Source organism: Meleagris gallopavo, chromosome 5 (genome assembly GCF_000146605.3).
Source record: "Meleagris gallopavo isolate NT-WF06-2002-E0010 breed Aviagen turkey brand Nicholas breeding stock chromosome 5, Turkey_5.1, whole genome shotgun sequence".
Taxonomy (NCBI): domain Eukaryota; kingdom Metazoa; phylum Chordata; class Aves; order Galliformes; family Phasianidae; genus Meleagris; species Meleagris gallopavo.
This window is the reverse complement of record NC_015015.2, coordinates 8,769,695-8,778,268: the sequence shown is the minus strand read 5'-3', so window position 1 is coordinate 8,778,268 and position 8,574 is coordinate 8,769,695.

Here is an 8,574-nt window from a genome sequence, read left to right as displayed (position 1 = left end):
TTTTCACTTTTGAAATCAATATGTGTCCTTTTGTTCTTTTACTATTTTTTAAACTATAGCAGATTATTGAGGTAGTTTTCTGTTGAAAATATTCACTTAAAATCTCTGAGAATAAGGATTGGTATTACCATACAGTAAAGACATTCAGAAGATGAGCAAAGTACATATCAGCAAGAGCAGGTTGATTGATATATTACGTTCTTTTTTTTTCAGTAGTGTTGACTATATTAATAAATCAAATATATTCACCAATTGTGGCATGAATTTCCCTAGAATATTTGTAAATCTAAGTGAGAAACAAGAACGTGGCTGCAGTGAAAATGGGAAGTCTGCCAATTCGTACAGTTTGCCAAGTAAGGAAAACACTTGATATTGAAAAATACCAGTAACATGACTAAATCTTTACTTCAAGAACTATGGTTGTCTATTGAATATACATGATTAGTCTTCTATTTTTGCAGTTTGATAGCTGTGCATTTCTTTTCTACTGTATGCTCTTTTAGAATTGCTATTTTGTATTGGTAGAGAAATTTATATGAAAGGAAAACATATTTCCGAACCAATGTCTTTCTTTTTCCTTTGAAATCCTTATTCTATTGTCAAAGACTAATTCAAGGTAATTAAGACATTTATTTCAGATAAAAACATAATATCTCAATGATGTCCTTTTCTTTTAATTCAGTGGATCAGAGTCTTCACCATTCAAAATAGGATACCAGATTATTTTTGAAAAAGCATGTCTTTCAGAGGCCACTGTTTAGAGCATAGCTTTAACTGTTTTAGTTATGCATGCAGGTACCACAATCTTGCACACACCGGACACGCTGCTTTAATATTGTATTTGTGCTTGTCTTAAAGACTTTTGAAGAGCTTATGCTTTCCTTTTAAGTTAGTTTTGTAGTAGAAGACTTTAGAGCTGATGTGCTGGCAAGACCCTAGGCTTCCCTTCATTATTTTCCAAATACAAACTTGCATAATTGAAGTATGCTTAGTAATGGTCAAATAGTTCATTCTTTCAATTAATTTACTTGACAAATTTATGTTTAAAACAGCCAGACTCTTCAATAGTCAACAGTAATCCTTGTGTTCTGTTGCAAATTTAATGGAGCTACAGTAATTCTGTAAGCCATTGCATATATATATATATTTTTTCACCCAATTGTTCTATTGTTGGTGTAATCAATGTATTTGGTGCTTTCCATATGCAGAAAATAAGCTGCATATTTTTGTTTGGAGTAAGAGATACAAATAGGAAATAAAAGAAGGAAAAATTGCTAGCCATTACTCACTCCAAAGTGGCAGGAATCTTAAAGTAAACTCTTCACCTGGTGATCCTTATTGCTGATAGAAGGATTAAGTTTATAGTTTTTTTAGGAATCCAGCTTATGGTAAAAACATAGAATTCTGTACTTCACAGAAACTTCTCAATATAGATAAGAATTCCTGAATGAACTGCAGTTATATTTACATGCCACTGTCTAGAGGCTGATTTTTTTATGAGAAATTGAGTGAAAATGGTACTTTCTTACTGTGCTTAAAGGAAGAGTTGGTCCTAATTAAATAACATGCACTTGGTAGCTTCAGCAGCCCAATATCATCTTAAGTTGAAGGCTGAGATTTAAGGAGCAGAACCCACTGTCAAACTTCAAATGAATAAGCTTTAATTTCTTTTTAGAGAACATTTTTCTCTTCTGTGTTTTACTAGACCTATGTTTAAATATCTGTGTTAAAGAGCTAACTTTGAAGCTATTAGTATAAGCCTGCACAGTTTAACTCTTTATAAGAATGTGCAAAGAATATTCGAGGAAAAAAAAGGACATTGTTGAGAGAATCAGATTTCTTTTCAGTTTGACTGACAGTGTAGATACTGGGACCTGACTTTGCTTAGCGTTTCCTGTGGAGAGATCATCAGAAAACTCTGAAAAGCTACAACATCAGAGTTCTTGCTCCAAGCAGCTAAGAGCTTGGTTTTGTCTGATATGAGAACATAAAAAAGGAAGACATGATTGGGAGGGGTGGAAAGGGAAATCTGCTTCGTCTACCCTGTCCTGCTTCCTTCTCTTTCCTCTTTTGTTTCACTAGTTTCTAAATAATGTTTATGATATAATCTCTCAATTGCTTCGAAAAAAAGATGAATTTTGCTGAGAGTGAATGGATCCAAAGCTCTCTCTTACCCCCTTGTTCCTCGATGATATCCAGATATGAGCAATTCTGCCCTTAAATTTCAGTGCTGCCACAAGGGTTTTCTTTTGTTGTTGTTAGCTACAGCCAGCTCAACTGGGCTGTTGGTATTCTGAATTTCACAGTTTATCCAGAGGAGCAAATGATGCTCCCACTATCAATAGCTGCAAGTTTTCTGAATAGTCAGATCAAAAATAAAAGGACTGCTAAATATGGTATTTGACTTCAGGCTTTTCTTCCTTGAGCTTTTCCTGAAATAGTACAAATGTACCAAATAGATCTAGATTACTAAGTGAGGTTTAAGTGATGCAGGCTGTCATATCTATTTTAATAAATGTCTGAAGCTGCCTTAGAACAGGGTTTTCAGAATTCTGTGTCAAGCAGAACATAAGAAAATTCATAGATTCCTCATTCTTTGATCTTTGTTTTGTTTAGAAATGATATTCTAAAACAGAAAAAAATTGTTCACAATGCTTTTCTTTAAATCAGAATTTTTAGAAAATATTACAATCCTACTGAAGCAATTTTGAGTACATTAGTCCGTTTGTGAAATGGGAAGCTAGAGAAAATTTTGTGAATGATTTTGGGGAGCTGTAAATTGACTTGTGAACTACTTATTCCTAAGTAATTATTACTATGCAAAAAATACTAACTTCTTAGTAGGTTACATGTAGTAAGTCCTGATTAGTAACAATCTATGGAATCTGCAACTTTTCTAACATACATATAGAAAATGAAATACATATACATGCATTTAATGAATTATCATTCTTTTCAAAACTGTTGAGTAAGATAGTGGGAAATGTTCTGAATGCTTTATTGCACTTCTGAAACCTCATGTCTTTCAGATTCTAAGCAGAAGTAATTTTGTTTCCTTAGTTATTTTCTATATCACCATAGCATATGTTGATATTCACAAAGAGAACAAAAAATCCTTCTTAATTCATTTCTTAATGTTGCTATGTCATGTAGGAGTGCCAGCAAGAGATGTGAAGGTATTGGGCACTGCAGGTTGTTTGTCTGATATTCTGAATCCAATCTGAAGTATTAGAAGGAAGGACAAGTAGCTGGAGAATTCCTAAAGCATTTAAAATTAAACAAACAAACAAACAAACAAAAAAGACCACCCAACAAAAAATAAGTTAAAAAAAAAAAAAGAAGAAAATATCATGATGGACATAAGAAGATATTCTTGAACTGTTTTCATTTTCACTGTCTATACTAATGAAACCTCACGTTTTAATATGAAGGAGCGCTGCTTAGATATCCTGTACTTATTTTAGAACTGTGACATGTTTTAAATACTTGACAAATAAAAGGGCAAACAGCTGTGGAAAGTATCACAGGAGAAATACAATGTTTTTTCTGAAGCACAGTGTCAAATACACTGGAGTAGGTTTTGAACCATGATATGGCAGAAGTGAGATACTTGGATACTTCATGATAGGAAAGGAGAAATTGTTCTTGTAAAACCTCATGATTCAAGTTTATTGAAGTAGATATTCTTGTGTGTTCCCACAGCCATGGTGATATTGATTGCCTTATAGTTTTGGAAAGACTAGATTTTTAAGGGCATTTTTGAATCTTATGATCTTGTTGATTATAAGTGACCTTAAATTTGTACTTAACTGAATAGTTTGGTTTGTATTAAAGTTTTTTTATATATTTATTTTATTACAGTAGTAGTTCTTTTATAAAACAAGCTAAAATTGAGTTCAATCCTCAAAAACTTGAGCTAGGGTATGTAGAAACTTGGCACAACATTACAAATGTTTACAGAATACAGTATGGGGATTTTGCAACCTGGCCTTATTTCTGCTTGTATGTATTCTTCCCATTCAGTCTATACAGTTTGCTATTGCCAACATTATTTTTCCTGTAACATTATACATTTTAAACAAAAAGTCATGCCTTAGTCTATGTACTTGTTTCTCAGGTTGAAGTAGACTAATGGATGGAAGCCATTTAGCTGCAGTGCATTGTTTTACAGAAGGACTCAAAACACTTGACAAAACTGGGAGAACATTATCTTTACTGGTACTTCTTTTTACTGATCTAAGGTACTTAAGAATTAGCTACTGGTACAAGACTTCAGTGAAGCAAGCTAATAACATTTGGAAGAAGTTTTGGTAGAAACATGATAAAGCCACTATAGAGTCTTTTTCCTAAGATCATATTTGCAGTTAACATTAATCAGAGAATCATAGAATATCCCAAGTTGGAAGGGAACCATAAGGATCCCAGAGTCTAAGCCCTGACTCCACACAGAGCCACCAAAAATTCAAATCTTATGTCCAAGAACATTGTCCAAAACACTTCTTGTCATAGTCCCAAGCTTCTAGAATATCTCTGCCCTGGGAAGTCTGTTTCAGGGTCCAACCACCCTCTGGTGAAGGACTTTTCCTAACATCCAGCCTCATCCTTTCCTGATGCAGCTCCATGCAATTCCATTGGGCCCTGTGTCTGTCACAAGAGAGAAGAGATTAGTGCTGCTCCTCTTAGCATCCTTTTCTCTGGCCTGAGAAGACCATGGGACCTCAGCTGCTCCTTATATGTCTTTCTCTCTAGACCCTTCACCATCTTTGTTGCCTTCTTTTGGATGTTCTGTAACAGTTTTATGTCCTCATATTGTGGTGCCCTGTACACAGCGCTTGTGGTAAGGCTGCACTAGTGCAGAACAGAACAGTCTCTTCCCTTGATCAGCTAGCAGCACTGTGCCTGGGGCATCTCAGTGTACGGTTAGCCCTTTTGGCTGACACTAATGTTTTGCAGTTCTAAGCAGCTAGACTCCTGCCTACTAAAAAACTCTGATTTTTCCACAACAAGCAGCTGACTTCATGCTTTATTTCTAAATCTGAGTATGTCTGATTTCCCGAGCCAGTGTCATGTTAATTATCCAATTATTTGATAGCTCTATCATCGAGCAAGAGGATATTATGCTACAACAGTGTAAAACAAAGCAGTTTAGGAGTGGTGTCATTACTCTCTCCCATGCTGCTGAAGATATAGTAGGACTATAACAACTGAACACTGATTGAAGATCGACAGAACCATCATCCATAAAAGGAAAATGGACACACTTAAAATTCTGACAGTATAATGAAACTGCCAACTAAAGTAATGAAGAGGGTCATACCTTGTCAATGTTGCAATAACACTCATAATCTGTGACAATCAAGTCACTGCTATGGTAGTATAGGTATACTTCTCTAACAGAATTGTGGGCTCTTCTTCTTAATATTATGATCCTTAAGGGGAAATGAGGCAGTTAAGAAGCTCCTTCTACATGTAAGAAGTGACAGAGGTCTTAATGACGTTTTTTTTTTTCTTGAGCTGTTGCCTATTCTCCCAGGCGTTATACTAAGATAAAGAGCACAAAACATCTGAGCTGAGATGCATGGCATTTCTTCTCGAAATTGCAAGGCTCTTTATTTATTTGGTTATTTATTATTTTTTTTTTCTGGAAAAAAATGCAACCCCAGCAACAAAAGAGTGAAACAACTATGTTAAACAACTATGTAAAACATCTGTGTTATACCAGCTTATCTCTGGATACTGATGGAAAAGACGTGTGGATTCTTCCTCAGAAAACTGAACTTTGTTTTCTGTTGTTATTCAGAAAAGGGCAATAAGAAGCTGTCCGTTTTCAGTCTTTCAGGCCAGGGTACATTAAGGATAATAAGGATTTCCTTCAGCTCCCTTGCCTCTGAAGAGCAGTTAACACCTTAGCTTCAAATTTCCTTTTTCTGTGGATCTTGGAGTACTATGAAATAATAATAATGAAGAATAATAATTCCTGGATTGTTATGGGGTGCTGTGTTTCCATCATGCATGATGCAGAGCATCATGATTGCACAAGATTGCATCTGGCTGTATACTTCATGTAATCCTTGTATTTTATTTTTTTGATTGCAGTATTGATTGTCCTTTGATCAAAGGCTCTGTCACACTGTTAGTTAACTCTATTGCCACTGAATATGTAAATTAAACAGAATACCTGCTAACTGCTTACAGAAATCTTTCATCAGTGTTTTTAAGAAGCATAGTTAAGTATGCTCTTCAGTTTGACTATTTAGTATGCACTGAAGTTGTTTGTGTTGTTTCCTACATACTCTCTTCAGAGATCGAGAATATTTTCCCCAGCTGGGTGTGAAGCTGTCTTTTTGAGTTCAATATTCTCAGAGTGTGGTTGGGCTTTTTTGTAAGGAGAAGGGAATGACAGGAAAAATTGGTGATAAGGTCTACTTGATCTTTGTGTTTCTGAAATTAACACAGATGATCTTCAGAGTATTGCCCTGAATGTAATGATGTTTCATATATTTCTCTGAAATGGAATTTTGGCAAGGGACTGATAAAAGATGAAAACTGGGAGGAGGAAAGAGTAACTGGCATGGTTGATCAAAGTGTATCTATTCATAAATAAGGAATGTAGAAGGTTTTGGAGATCTGAGCTAGTAGCTTGAACCCCTGGAAAGACTGGACTGCAGTGATTGACACAACACCTCAGATAATAAGCTGGTATGATAGAGAACCTGTTTCACAACAAAAGAAATACTCCAAACTACCTGAGAGCATAATTAACTTAATTTCAATAGATGCATTATGCCTTCCTTCTTGTTGCGTATATAGTCAAGTTTCCTTTTTTCCTCTTCTAATCCTGTACTTGAACTTTGGGCTTTAGATTGTATGTTATTGGGTTGGGTTCTTTGTTTCATTTGTTTCAAGAACAGTAGAGATTTTATATTAAATTGCTACGGCTATCAAGCAACCACTAATATTCATCCTAAAAATTACTGATTCTTGGAAAAAAATCCTTTCTGATCTTTCTGTGGTTGTGTATATTTTTAAATCTGCTGCTTCTGTGTGGGATCAGGGAAAAAGGATTGAGACAGATGTTAACAAACAGTCTGTTACTGTGATGCCTCTAATACATGTAATCACAGCTTGTTTTTGCTTGCTGTGTTTTGGAGTCATTTTCTTTAAGAGGTGTTGATAAGATTACAGACGGATGGTTTATATAACAAGTATGTAACAAATCTATCTCAGCAAGCATGTTTTCTTTTTCTCACTTTTTTTCTGATTCTCAGCATTTATCTAGTGGAGTGTTTTGTTTGTTTTAAGATACATAATAGCAGAAAATGAAATGATGGTGAGTAGTCATTTAGGCAAGGCTTGCACGTAGTGCCTTTTTTGGTCTTAGAGTACAATTACAATTTATTTCATTTTGGCACATCAAAGCATTTTTTGCTGCCACGAGACATAGCCACAGAGCTAGCTTTGAACAACATGCCACATCTGAATCAAACTTATGATGTGCTCTTGTAATTAGTTGAACCGTCACATCTGTTGAGTACATCATTCTTTTAATGTAGCTCAGACCTGAACATTTTTCTTTTATTTCACCTTCCCTCTGTAATGATACTGTGTGTTAAAATTCTGTCCTTCTCATCAGAATGCAAGCATAGGTTTTCCCATTTGTCATTAAGTGCAGAGATTCACACAGTTTCAAAGCCATAATGTTGCATACCTCAAGAAAGAGCCACTGAACAAAAGGCTTCCTCAAATTGCAGATTGTCAGACTTCTAGAGATATTTAAAATGGTGCATAAACTTACCCACTTTTTAGGTAGTGAATAGGGGTTGCTGAAGGCCACAGTTTTCTCCTGAATTAATTTAGAGCAAAAATTCATTGTTAGGATGAATTGTAGCTTTCCTTTGTGTTTTCTGTTAGTTTCTGTATCAAGTTCTAAAACTTCATTTATCTCCTGAAGAATGTACATGACTTACTTAAATTAGCTATGCTATTTTGCACTTCATCAGAAAGAATAAGTGAGTGACTTTGTAGATTAAAAAAAAAAAAAAAGTCTACAAGATTTGTTCTTTTTTCCTTGATATGCTAGCATATTTTAGAAAGTTCTTGTCTGTCATACTCAGCACTGGCGGTAATTGAACGTCCTAGCACTGCTCCTATCAGCATATGTATTTTTAACATTCATTATCAACTTCTGTCTCTGTAAAATATTTATACATCTTAAGTTTTAATACAGAAGCATGACTGTTATAATGACAAATGCAAACATTAATAAAACAGGCTGACATCTAGAGCATAGAATGTCTTAATTATTAATTGATAGGGAAAACTGTTCATCAACAGAATTCCTCAAATGACATTATGAAGCTTTGCTTAGGGTTTGTGTAGCCAGTAGTATGAAATCATAATCTGAGAATAATTCTGCATTCAAGTGCTATGAATAAACAAAGACAGATGAGTTTTATCTGTCAGTGATAATAGCTTTCCTGTAAGATGTAATTTCTTCCAAAAATACATTATTTCACTAATGTTTTCTTTGTGTTGCATAGTCTGATACACAATCCAAGATGAAATTATCAGTGG